The 13,451-nt window shown below is 35.3% G+C and overlaps 1 protein-coding gene across 2 annotated transcripts in view; it reads right to left on the bottom strand.

Moving 5' to 3' along the window:
- LOC116350002 (fat-like cadherin-related tumor suppressor homolog) overlaps window positions 1-13,451 on the bottom strand; it is a 142,321-nt gene that overhangs the window by 113,853 nt on the left and 15,017 nt on the right. For both annotated transcript variants that reach the window (XM_031781713.1, XM_031781720.1), the window contains exon 2: window positions 9,253-9,900. The gene's annotated coding sequence lies outside the window, so the exon portion shown is untranslated. The remainder of the gene's footprint in view (window positions 1-9,252; window positions 9,901-13,451) is intronic.

Genomic DNA, 13,451 nt, shown 5'->3' with positions numbered 1-13,451 from the left:
TAACAAAACGTACATGAAACCACAACGAACCGTCCGATTAGCATGTTGAAAATGTATGGCTGGAATATGAGGCGTATGTCGTTGCTAGTGAATAAGACTAAATAAAGAGAAGACGAAGGCAACATCCAATTTATGGATAATAGACAATTTATACAAGTCAAGCAAAAGTTGCTATATTTCGCGCCTGCATCATCATACATAGCAAAGATAATGAAATGGTTGCGAAAATGATGTTGTGCGTTTAGTGTGTGTGTGTGAACAGCACAAGCTCCTACGGGGAATTCAGTTCCCATTTAAACTAAACGTATTTATTTTTATTGTAATTTAAATAATGCACTTAAAGAGCTGAACGAAAACATTTTAACCATTTGGTTTTGGTTGTTGTTGTTTTTTCTTCTGTGTTTTCTTCATCATTTTCGTCTTCTTTGGCGTTCACGGCTTTTTTTTTCTTCTTCTTTGCATTGCTGTCTGGTGTTTAGAATCGATTTCTTTGTTTCATCACGCACATATTTACATATACGCGTCGGCAATTGCACACGATCGTCAATGCCAGTATAGGTTCGATGTGCCATCAACGCTCACTTTACCAAATCATTCGATCGCAAATTTGCAACAACAACCAGATATGTATGCATGCATTACGTGCGTGTGTAATGTGGTGAGAGGCGAGTGCACTTTTTGTTCTCGCATGACGAATTCCTTTGCTATTCCAGTTAATGGCTCACAGCGAAAACGACACACACACACACTATTTGATCATTTCCTGCAATGTTTCTATTTTGCTATTCGTGTATTTCAATTGCGCGTGCATTTGCAATGCAACGTAATTTATCGATAATAATCAAAAATTAATCGATTTGTGTTCACAGATAGTTTAACATTGATTGCCACTTTGCATTCCAGCAAGACGCATTATACCATCCAATGTCTTTTCCATCTCACTTTTGAATATTGTTGTTTTTTTTTTTTTAATTCAGTTTCACATTTGAAAGAAGTACCAGCCGGTGTTTAAGTATGATATTAGCATAGATTGAATAATTGGTGCGCTCATCTCTTCGTCAGCGCATGTACGTGTGCGTGCAAATAAGTTCTGCGATGTGCCTGTGAACCATTTGGTTTGGAACATTTTGTTCGTTTTTTTTTTGTTTACTTGGCGTTTGCCAAACCAGACGCACATTAAATTAGTTTTCAAAGAATCCATAATTATAAACTTTTAGTTTTGACACACAGAGCGACACAGAGAGAGAGTGAAACTTTTGAATAGATTTGTTTCACATTTTCTGTGGTTCATTTCTTGCGTTATTCTGAACCGGACCATTGAACTGGCTGTGGCTGTTATGTATACAAAAGCAGCAGCAACAACAAAAAAAAACGCTAATATAGTCGGTTTTATTGTGTTCGGCCGAATGATCACATCAAATTTTCATGATTTGCGCATCAAAACTTTTATCTTTATGGCTGTCATCGGGGGTTTCGAATAACTAACCACTAAAACGGAGCTCAAATTCCAAAAGCTATCTTTCGGCTAAAACTCAATCGAGTTTCTGTCCGATGCACACATATCAGTTGCCATCGTTGTTGTCGTCGTTGTCATCATTGTCGTCATTTTCGTCTTTGCTAAGCCACACAGACTTTATTGCAATGTATTTTTCCATTATGCCACGCAGAGCAACTGCAACCGAACCAATTGATTCTCTTTTTTTTTCTTCTCTTGTTTCGTTACGCTTCGGCATCGGGAAATATGAAAAACCGCATATGCATCGCAAATCGTTAGTACCGACGTAGTGGAACGAAGACAGAGAGAGAAAAAAATGTGGCATTAAATTATTTGAAACAAAGAAAAGAAAACAACACTCGAACCGAGACGAACGAAGTGAAACAAAAAAAAAAAAAAGGAACGCGTGCACACACGCACGCTTCTACATTACAGAGAAACTTTTTTTCGTCTTGAAAATTGATCCAAACCGCACACGAAAAACAAACTGTGAATAAAATCCCAATATTTCAATCGCGTATTATTTTCATTGCGGCATATTTTCTTTCGGTATTTTATATATCTATGTTTTTTTCGTTTTGTTTTTGTTTCACTTTTTGTTCGTTGGCTCATTTTGGTATCGTGTGTTTATACATATATCTACCAGTTTTTTTTTTGGTTTATTTGTATCGTCGTCTTTATTGTTGACGATCGTTTGTTTTTGTATCGTTGTTTTTTGGCATTTTATCGACAACCCGAAAAAAAAATGTTTGTTGTGTTTTACCAATTCTCGGCTGACGCTACTGTGCTTCACTCGAAACGGTTCACAGCCCCAAGTGCCCACCATTGTCATGACCGTAAATCGAACCAAAAACAAAGCCAAACTTGAATTTGAATCGTCGCGAATGATGACACGAGCTAGTTCCAACATTCTATGTCCGTACACCACATCAGTTATTGTTATTATTATAAGAACACATTCTATGTGCAGATGGGCGTGAATATAAACATAAACGATACATTTTTATTGCCGGTCTCTTGTTTCGTAAGCGTTTCTTTGTTAGTTTATTTAGTTAACGAATACATAGTGCGAGAAGATCGCAACAGTGAACAGAAGATAGGAAGAACAAAAATTTCAAAGTTCTTTGTTAAAGTGACGAAAAAAAATAAATAAAAAAAAATATTGTCAAGAGAAAACTATGAATGAAATGAAGATGTTTGTATCGCACGACCGATTTTTGGTGACACACGTCGTGCAACAATAACAACAACGAATGAAATTAATATTACATCAAAAATAGCTGGCACACGTTCAAACCAAAATTTAAGCAGTTTTGACACACAGCAAAACGAAACTGTTGTGTATGATGTCGTTCGTTCAATGAGCGTGTTGTGATAAAAACGCATTAAAAATTCACATCGATTCAAATTTTCTCCGTGAAAATTACCATTTCCGTCTTGTTCTTTTTATCATTCAAGTTTTAAAACACAAACTTGAACGATGGAATTAAGTGTTGCAAAGACGAATAGAATATACAGACTATTTTGATGGAGAGTACCAATGAATGAAGAGAGAGAGAGAGAGAAAAAAAACACACACACACACACGAGTATGTATATATAAATAATAGATGAGCTAGTCCTGGCTGCTACTTTTAATGGAGATTACCATATTTTATGTGAATGAATGCATATAACGAACGAAAATGAGATGAAAGCACTGAAAGTATTTCGGAGAGAGAGAGATTACGCGAGAGATAGGGTGTGAATGCGTTTGGTGATCTATACGCGGGGCAAAGAGAAATTGATTGATAGAAGGAACCGTGCACAAGAAGGTGCCAACCATGACCCATCCACTATGGATAGAGTGGATTGAAACGGAAGCTCGCAACTGTCCATCAAATAGAAGAGCGCACATTTCCGATAAACTGAATGGTTTCGATATACGGACTGATATCCATAGCATATATGCGGAAACTAAAAGTAAAGTTGCCTTTTAAATTGCCATTTATTTCGAATATTAGCCAAAAAAGAGTGGTCTAAATGTGTGTATTTTCTAGCGGCTTCATGCAACTTTCATTGCGTTTCGGCTTTTTAACGGAGGCCATTCAATATAAATGGCTCATCACACCGACACGATATACAACGAATATGCGAACGAATGAACATAAGCACATCATTGATGAATGACAAGAGATCATTACATCCGAAAATAAATGGAATGATAAGTAAAAACGACAAGCGATGATACCCGAAAACGGAGAATCTATATTACAACTCGATAACCGTGCCTTTGATTCTCATTTTCTCACAGGCATTCCGACCGTTACCAAACGGTTTTCATTCAACATCAAACATTGATAATGTCGCGCATCGGCTCTCTCTCTCTCTGTGTGTATATATGTTGTCGTTATTTTCTTTCTTTTTTTGTGGTGTCATTTTCGTCGTGTATAACATATTTATTGCGTTTGGACTGTGTCAATTTGAACCCGCCACTTGCTGACCCCATTTCCGCGTTCAATTCTACGAAACAATTTTCGAGAAAGAAGTTGAGAACCCATCAACTATCGAATGTTTTTATAATGTAGATCAAGGCAATCAATGATGGCGATAGTTTTTCAACAGCATAATATTATTATTCGAGTTTTTTTCTTTTCGTTTTCTTTTCTTTTCATTCAATTTCTTCACACTTCTGGTTTAAGTTTTTTTTTTCTTTCAATTATACAAAGCTATGAGAATATATATGTATTATGTTTTCGTTTCTGTTTATTGTTACTATTATTTTCAATGTGATTGATTATTTAACAAAGCAAAACATCCAAAGACAAATGAAAATTGTTGATGAACGTTGTGATTGTTACTTTAAACAATGTAAAAGCGGATGCATCATTGAAAAATCGGAAGTCAAACAATTCGTATTGGAAACGTGCACATTGCACACACAAAACATAATTCAGGGCTTTTGAAGAATGTTTTAAAGAAGTTGGAAATGAGTATGTTTGCTTGCAATTACATTGGTTGGACAATGTAAGTAGCAACTATGTTGCACAAAGACAAAATCGTTTTGATATCGACGTGATCCGTATTACGAGCGAGTTTTTGGCTTTGCACCACCACTCAAATTATGTACACTCCATTGCAATGCAAATATGTAATGCGATACACGCTATCCGCGACAGAGACTACTCACAAACGTTCGCAAAAAAAACACACAAAACCAGACAGACACGGGCAAGCTGTTCCATTTATCACTCAACAAATCATCCATTTTGATGGACAACCACGTTTTATATACATATATCACATGCACCTAACAAAAACGCCCAAGAAGTTTGCCAGTTGTCATTTTGGTTTTTTTACTTTCGTTTCAGATCCGGATTTTCTTGACGAAACATTTCATGCCCCATAATAATAATTGTTTGCTGTCATCCCATCAATTCAATGAAGTAGAACAGTTTGTTGTCGGTTTGGTTTATGTTTCAGCTGCTTTTTTGCGCTCGTTTTTTTTGGGTTGGCTTCGATTACGTCAACACAAGGAAAATGCAGAGAAAAATTGAAGAAAACAATTTTCTTATCTATTTTAATTCCCAAAGTCGACATGATACCATATTTACATTTCGCCATTCTACAATCGAAATGAGCGCGCCGAATGTGCGTTGTCGAGAGTAACAATCAATGTGTGTCATGTGCTTGTTTGTTCGGTTGTTTGAAACTTAGAATGCGACTCCAACACACACAGAGAGAGAGAGAGGGAGAGGTAAATGACAACAAGATACACAGTTTGAAACAAAAATATGAATGTGAGTTTAACTTCACATTTTGTCAAGTTAGAGCCGTTTTGATTTTAGCTTCGATGCACGTGCTTATGCGTATGTATGTGTATTGCTAACACATATTTCCGAACGAAAGCCAAACGCCAAGTTGATCCACGAGAGCGAAAGGGGGAAAAACGAACAAACAACCTTCAAATAAATTTGCAAATGTTTATTCGGAAAATAAATGCTTATATTCATATTTCGCAGTGTATAACACTGTGTAATATGAAAGTACAGATGAAAGATGTAGAAAGTAGAGCACAAAGTGTTTAGATAACAATAGTATGTAATGATAGTAATCAAATATATTATGCAGAAAATCTTGGCAAAATGTAGAGATATCGAAGTCGAATGAATGTGTCGTCTCAATTTGGTAGCGCAAAAATATGCTTAAAAAGATATGATTCAATTGGGTTTGAAGACGACGACAAACACATCCCACGAAATCATTCTGAAATCTTTTGTATGAGGCTCGGGCAACCATGCACCACAGACATCGGAATAGGATAGTGAACAAGAAATACAAAGACACACACCGAGAGAGAATGTGGAGGAGAGAGAGTGAAAAATAAACATACAGGAAGAAAAAGCAAAATATGCCGTATCGGTAATATAAACGCTTCAAAAGCCCATTATAAATTGTTAGTGTGGTATCTGGCTCTAAAGCGATGCTGGTGGCGAGGCAAAGGCACACGGGAACAATGATGCTTCAAGCATCTTGTATGCAATGCATGGGAGACAACAATGATATAGTAATAACAAAGCAACAGCAGCGACAATAACGACCACAGCAACAACATTAATGCCGAACATTGGGCATAAGAAATAACAGGATATGTCTATTCAATCATAGCCCACAAATGTCGAGAAAACATTTTAGACAATCAGCATAATATAAGCTAAACATCATATTGTAATCATTACAATCGTCATCATATTTTCGGTGTGGTTCAACATATTTTGCCTGCACCCAAAGCAAGCACGCTCACACGATTCGATCAAATAAACGCATTTTTTGATTTCAATTCCAGCATCAAGTGTTTGAATACCAAACAAACTACCAATTCGATTGAATGAAACCATCAAAATAACCAAAATTGAATATGCGTCAAGAAATATAATTTTACACATCACAAACTTCGTCGGAAAATGAAATCGATGCTCAACTTCATCAGTTTTTTAAAGTAATAAAGTTGAAAATTCTATATATCTTTCTTATTCACTGTCTCTATCGCGTATGCACAGTTATAAATGAACGACCCAAACACGCCGATCAAACACAAGCATTCGTTATGAATCGTAATAATATGCATCGATGCGATGAAGTTGAGATAGAGAACATGTGTATATGATTTGACTTTGAGTATAGAAAATGTGGGCGCGTTGCCACTATTAATATATTAGTTCATTGAATTCATGGGATTTGCCCTATGGGCCAAAGAACCGTATGCCATTTATGCCTCTTTTATATTCGGCCATATATGCCGAAGATGCTTGAATATAACTAGCGGTATAACATTTTTCATTGCCCAAACATAAATACTGCGAAATATTTTGTTATTTTGATTCAACCACACTCACAAGCACACACACACCGTTCAACACATGTACAAAACATCATATTGATATTAAATGCCGTGGCAGAGCATTGTTTCGTCGCTTGTGACTTTTTAATTTGTGTTGAAGCCCATATTGAACAAAGAGGCTCTGAACATACGAAAAGGGGAGAAACAGAGAGAATAGAGATCTATTTTCAATTATGGAAATGGCAAATGTTAACACAAACAATCAAAATCCAATGTGGATTTTTTTTTTCATCATTGTGCATTTCATTTTATGAATTTTATTTGTATTATATTTATCTGAATCAAACAATTGGACAAAAATATTCTTGGTTTTTGTAACGCACAACCATTCACGGTGCCCGTTCGACACATACCATTCGACATTAAACGAAAATTCGACATTAATGCAAAAATCCCAATCCAACAACACACCAACAACGAAAATAACCGCCCGAAAAAGACGGTTAAGTGAAAATTATTCACAGATTTCGCCAATTGTTTAGTTGCTAATTTTGATGAAAATGTTCATAATCCATTCGGCTTGGTTATTTTTTTTTTTCATTTTTATTTTTAAATCCAATTCATACACTTTAATGGTGTACATCTGTCGTGCAAGCAAGCAGCATAGTGTTTGTAGTTTTTTTTTATGCAAGTTGCTTTATTTGGTCGGTGGTTTGACTTTCGTGCGCAATACAATTTGTGTGTTTTAATTGCGACGAGGTTGAATAATAACTTTTATGCTCCGTAGCACTGTGCTGTTGTCATTGCTCTTATTCATGGTGTTGTTGGCTGTGGCTGATGTTGCTTTGATTTGCATTTGCATTTACGCTGAGCGCTTTTTCGAAACGGTCACTTCCTTTTCTGCCTGAAAATGAGTTTAAATTCAACGCTTTGGGTTGCCGCTTTTTCATCTCTCCCTCTCTCTCCCTCTCATTCAGTTATTTTATTTAAATATATTTATTTTTTCCTTCTCTTCATTCCGCTCTATATCTACATACATTTTGTGTTAATAGCATTTGCAAATTTGTTGCTACTCTTCCATACATTCCATCCATTTGATTGATTAGCTAGAGTTTTAAGAGCAAAATAATGTTAAATGTGAAAAGCATACATAGCATTTGTTCAGTCATTCGGTTGACATTCGTTGCAATATACAACACTTAACATATACATTTACATACACAGTCAGTCTTTTTATCAACTCATTTCGTTTATGCGGTTGAGTTAATGGAGCTGGCAAATGTGCATAAATTGATGATCAGCAACCGTTAACAACAACATAAACATGATGTCTAGTTTTCGAGAAATTTTCACACAACTTAATTTGATGTCAAGAAGAATTTACACATCCATACTTAATATCACATGCACCATTCGGACTAAGGAAATGCGCGCACTAGAGAGAGAGAGAGAGGAAGGAGAGTACTCGGTCGAATAACAGTGCTAAGGTCAATCCCTTTGATGATTCTGCTCATTTTAGCATTTGAATACACAAGCTAAAACGCAACAACTTTTTGTTTGACCCGTAACTGGGATGAACGATAATAACTGCAGGCTATTCGTATAATTTTCTCTCGCCCTTTGATAATACATGCGCGGCATTTATTAATCGATCGTTACTGTTTCGAGAGAAAAAAAAATATATCTGCATTCCAAGGAACTTTTTTTCATGAACATTTGTAATTGAATTTCCGAGAATTATTATGATTTCTCTTTCCTCTTGCGATTCATTCAATTTCATTTTATTAACCTTTTTATATATCAGAATTCACAATATGAACTTCTTCACTTTGGGATTTCATCATTTTCATTAAAAAAATGCACTTTATTTTATGAAACGCATGAAATTCCTTTATGTCCTTGACATTTTCAAGTATCAATAATATTTAAGAAGAAGAAAAATCATCCATTTCCATTTTCTGCGTAGAGTATCAATTTTTTTATCTATCGTTTTTTTTTTGTTGCTGTCATAAAACTTTGACTCAAATGAATTCAGCAGACTTTTCGATTAACTCGGAAATCACCGCAAGCCATTCAAATCACATGCATCTCGTAACAATTCATTTCCATACCATTTGCAAATGTTTTCGGTAGCACAATATGATAGCACCAGGATGCGAAAATATTCTTTAGAACAGCATGCATTTTCAAAAGAGAGAGTGTGTGCGATACAGAGACTGGATTGAATGGTAGAAGTAAGAAACCATGTTAGCAGATTAAGCACCACTGCTGTGTGTTCTAGTTGCATTCATTTATATAAATAAACAACAACAACAAAAAATTGTTGTAAAAAAATGGGCGAATATAAATATCTCGGGGACGAAAGAAAAAAAAACCCCGAAAACCAAACAAACAAACAAACTTCAATTTTAAATAGTACGTGAGAAATGGAACTTACCTGTCTTAAATTTAGTGCATAACTATGCGGCTATACATAAATTATGGTTTAGCAATCGAACGACACTATTGTCATTATCAGCATGTGTTGAGTTGTTCTGGAGAGGCGAGCGAGGATGTGATTTGTTTGATTTTCCGTGGGGTACTCGTTGCTCGTTCACACGCACACTGATTCAGAAAAGAGCACAAACACGTATACATGCACAGCACAGCACAAAAAAAAACACACTGGCCAAATGAGAGTGAAACACAATGGCACTTATTATTATCGCCGCTGTTGCTGATGAACCGATGGAATGGTAGAACAACCAAACTTTTCAGCTTTTAATCAGCCACTTGCAATACGCTACTCTCTTGTTTACTAACGATTCTTTGTATTATTTCTATTTTCATCTACTCTGTCGGTTTGGTTAATAATTTTTTTTCTCTCTCTTCTTCGGGGAACTGTGAGTTACTTGTTTTCACTATCCGCAATTTCACTATACACTCAACGGTTGAATAATTCAAAAATTATCAGCTAAAGCAACCGTTTTTTTCTCTCTTCTCTTCTTTGTTGATGCTACGTTTAACTTTCTTTCAATTAGGTTTATTATATTCTTTTCATCGATTGTTTATTCACTTTTTCACTCGTCGTTTATTTATTCACTAGCTGTGAAAAAAAAGAAGAAAAAGAATAAATGGATTAGCAAACGAAGGAAACAAGAAGTATACAAATTCAAGAAGATGAATATATAAAAAATATATAAATATATGTTTAAAATTTGTTGAACAATTGGTCGCGGCGATGGCGGGCGTCAGTTTAAGTAAACACTATTTAAGAATAATTCCCATTCAATGTGGATGTGTGTGTGTGCGTTGATAATGAAATATTTAATTTTTGTCATCATTCTTAGCGAAATGGAAAGAAAGAGCGCCGTACAAATCGAGCTCAAAAATTGAACAAAATACACAAACGTTCCCATTGTCACAATAAAGCAATATTTTTTTTTAATGTCTTACTCATTGGGATTTTGTATATATGTGTATATTGAAAATCATCACTTTATGCATAATTGAATGCATGTTTTATCCATAGCAAGCAATTCATGTAGCCAACAGCGTTTGGCTATTATAATTTTGTGTTCACCATTTCATAAAAGTCAATTGGAGCACACTTGCCATTTGAACGAATCTATTCTATTCGATTGTGTGTGTGTATTAAATGTTTGTACAAACAAATCAAAATGTTTGATTGGATCAAATGAAGCCTGAAAATACACATTGTCAAGGCGTCTTTGTTCAACGAAAACTAATAGAAAACTGTGCAGACAAAAAAAAACAACAACATAATTATTTTGTTCTAAGAAAATGTGTCGTTTGCAAATTTCGTTAATATACAGATAAGACAGAAACGGTATTTTTATGCGATGAAAAGTAAACAATTTTAATAATTGACATTTAAAAGAAACGATCGAGAACAAGGCAAACAGAGCGAAAGCAGAGAGAGTGGGTGAAAGAGAGCGACAGAATTATCGTGATAGAAAAGTTAAACTGAATGAATGCGAGATGCGCTAAAAGGTGAAATGCCCAAATAGAAGAGTGTACTAAATGTAAATGCCATATTTGTATGTGCAAAATGAGTTTATGAAATGAATAAATGGCAAAAGGAATTAGCGATCTATATGAACACACGAGCAAAAAAAACCGCCGAAAAAATTGCCAAGTAAGCAATTGTTCCTGCCACTATCACCAGCACTATTACGACAACGGCAGCTATATAGCAACAGTACCAGTTTGAAGTAAAATATAAATCATTGCGCACACAAGATTTTAAAACCGAAAAAAGTAACATTAAAATTAAATCGAAAAACATCGGGAATTATTATTCAAGAGCCGCTAGCAATAAAATACGCGTACAAGTCAGCAAAATCAGAAACGATGGAACAAGAGAAACAAATGCAAAGAAACAGAAGAGAGATATACAAAAAAATGTGTACGACGATGAGAGCGACTCTGAATTATGAGTTGAGAAAAATACTGTGCGCGGTTTTTTTTTATAAGGTTCAATTTGACTGGATGACGAAGCGGATAAACATGAAATGAAAGAGACGGAATTGAAGGAGATAAACGAAAGACAAAGTGAGTGAGTAAGAGCGTGTGCTCGCATGAAGCTAAAGAACTATACAAAGAATATGTACAGCAAAGCTAGTCAGTCAGGCTCGTATACAGATATTCATTATAAAAATGTGTTTTAAGCATATATAATGGCAACACAATAATCAACGATGACGCTGACAACAACAACAAAAATACCATCGATGCCGATTACGACGATGGAGATGGCGTTGAATGAAACAATGAAATTTTGCATAGAGCATAATAAGATCGCACACCGTCATGAAGTTTGAAAAATGCGCGAGCTAAACATACGAAAAATGTGCATATATGGAAGTAGCATAACCAGTGGTTTTTTTTAACCACCCATACAAATCGAAGATATTCGCTCTAACTTGACGAGAAGAGCAGAAATGAATAATGAAAAAGAGAACACAACGCAAAACAAGAAAATCAGCTTTGCTTGACGAAAACGAGCAGCGAATGAACCTTTGCACACAATGTAAATGGTCGCAAACAACAACGGGCAATACAACAATCGCACTCTTTCTAACTCGACTTCTTTTTTTGCTCTTTCCCTTTTTGTAAGCAACAGATTTGAACGATTTCGAAAATAGAAATTGCACGCGAATCGCGAGTAATCCGATAAAATCAGAGTTTATGTTGTTTTGATGGGTTTTCGGCTTAAGATCCAAGCCGAGAAGGAGAGAGAGAGAGCAAGAGCAAGAAAAGAAATGGCTTTAAAATGCCGATGAAAACACATGACTTCTTTGAATTTTGCATTTTCAAACAACAACGCATTTCACTATCTCTATCATTCAATGCTTTGTGTTCTTGGTAATCGTATATTTTAATAGGTTTTGTGTATACACACACATGACTGTTGTTCAAGGTATACATTTTGTTACAGAAACTGAAAATGGTATCAAAAACACCGACACTCTTTGGATTGGTGGGGAAGCGAATGATTTTTTTGTCAAATTAGCTAATTTCCATAAAACGGATTAGATTGAAATCAGGGACAATTTTACACATATTCCATTCAAATAGTATATTTAATGTATGAGTTTTTATTTCGTTGAAATCCTCTCGACAAATTTTTTCGTTTTAATTTTCGTCGTTTTTGTTGCTTTTTTTGTTCTTCTCTCGTTCAAAGAGCTCGTTGGATCTTTTGTTTTAAACTCAATTCTACATTGTCATTTTACAACAATACATGCGCCAGTACTCATGCACAAATACACACACACACACACACACACACGTTCATATGTGTGTTAGACAGACACCGCTAGTACTGCCGCCGCTATTGGTATGTACGTAATAACATAGCAATAAGACGTGATGAATAGATTTTAGCATTGGTTCTTCAATCTTCATGTTTCGTTTTAACGAGTTTTGTTTTTCTCGAGTGTTTCTTGTGATCGCTTTAATATTTTTCACTTCTTCGAATGCTATCTGAGTTCTTTTTTTTTCTTCCTTTCTTCTTCTTCATCTTTCTGTTTCGCGCTCTCACTTTGCCTGTCTCTCGATTCTCGGACTTTGTTCATTTTTCTGTACGTTTTCTTTCTTTTTTTTCTGTGTTGTCTCAGTGAAGACAAAAAATCGAATTTTGTTGCATTCTCTTCTTTTCTCGACAACCGAATCTTGTAGCAACACCACCATCAGCAGCAGCAACATAGTACTCATGAGTCAGTTGTTGTGCGTTGTTTCTTTCGTTACACGACTATTACAAGACATGAATCGTTGTCTGAAATCCCAGAATGCAGATGCACTTTTAAACGAACAACAAAATAATACAGAATGTTCGAAAAGTTGGACAACTTGGAATTTATTCGATACAAAATGGAATGTAAAATGCGTCTAATTTTGCAGCAAACAGTGAGTGAGAACATCAAACAAAATGAGCGAACAGGAAAACGGCCACAGAATCAAAATTATTATTTATACAATGGAAAAAAAGTGTATGAGAGAAGGTTTTTTTTCTTGATGGACGAGTGCATTTACACACACACACACGACCAATCCGAAAGCCGACTGAATATTTTCCGCAAACTGAAAAGAATGTAATTTTTATTATTATACGGTAATTTAGATTATTCAATGTAG

The sequence above is a fragment of the Contarinia nasturtii genome, unplaced genomic scaffold, assembly GCF_009176525.2.
Source record: "Contarinia nasturtii isolate CC-2019 unplaced genomic scaffold, AAFC_CNas_1.1 Cnas_scaffold_129, whole genome shotgun sequence".
NCBI classification, from domain to species: Eukaryota; Metazoa; Arthropoda; class Insecta; order Diptera; family Cecidomyiidae; genus Contarinia; species Contarinia nasturtii.
The sequence above is the reverse complement of the archived record's forward strand: the minus strand, read 5'-3'. Positions and strand labels throughout refer to the sequence as shown.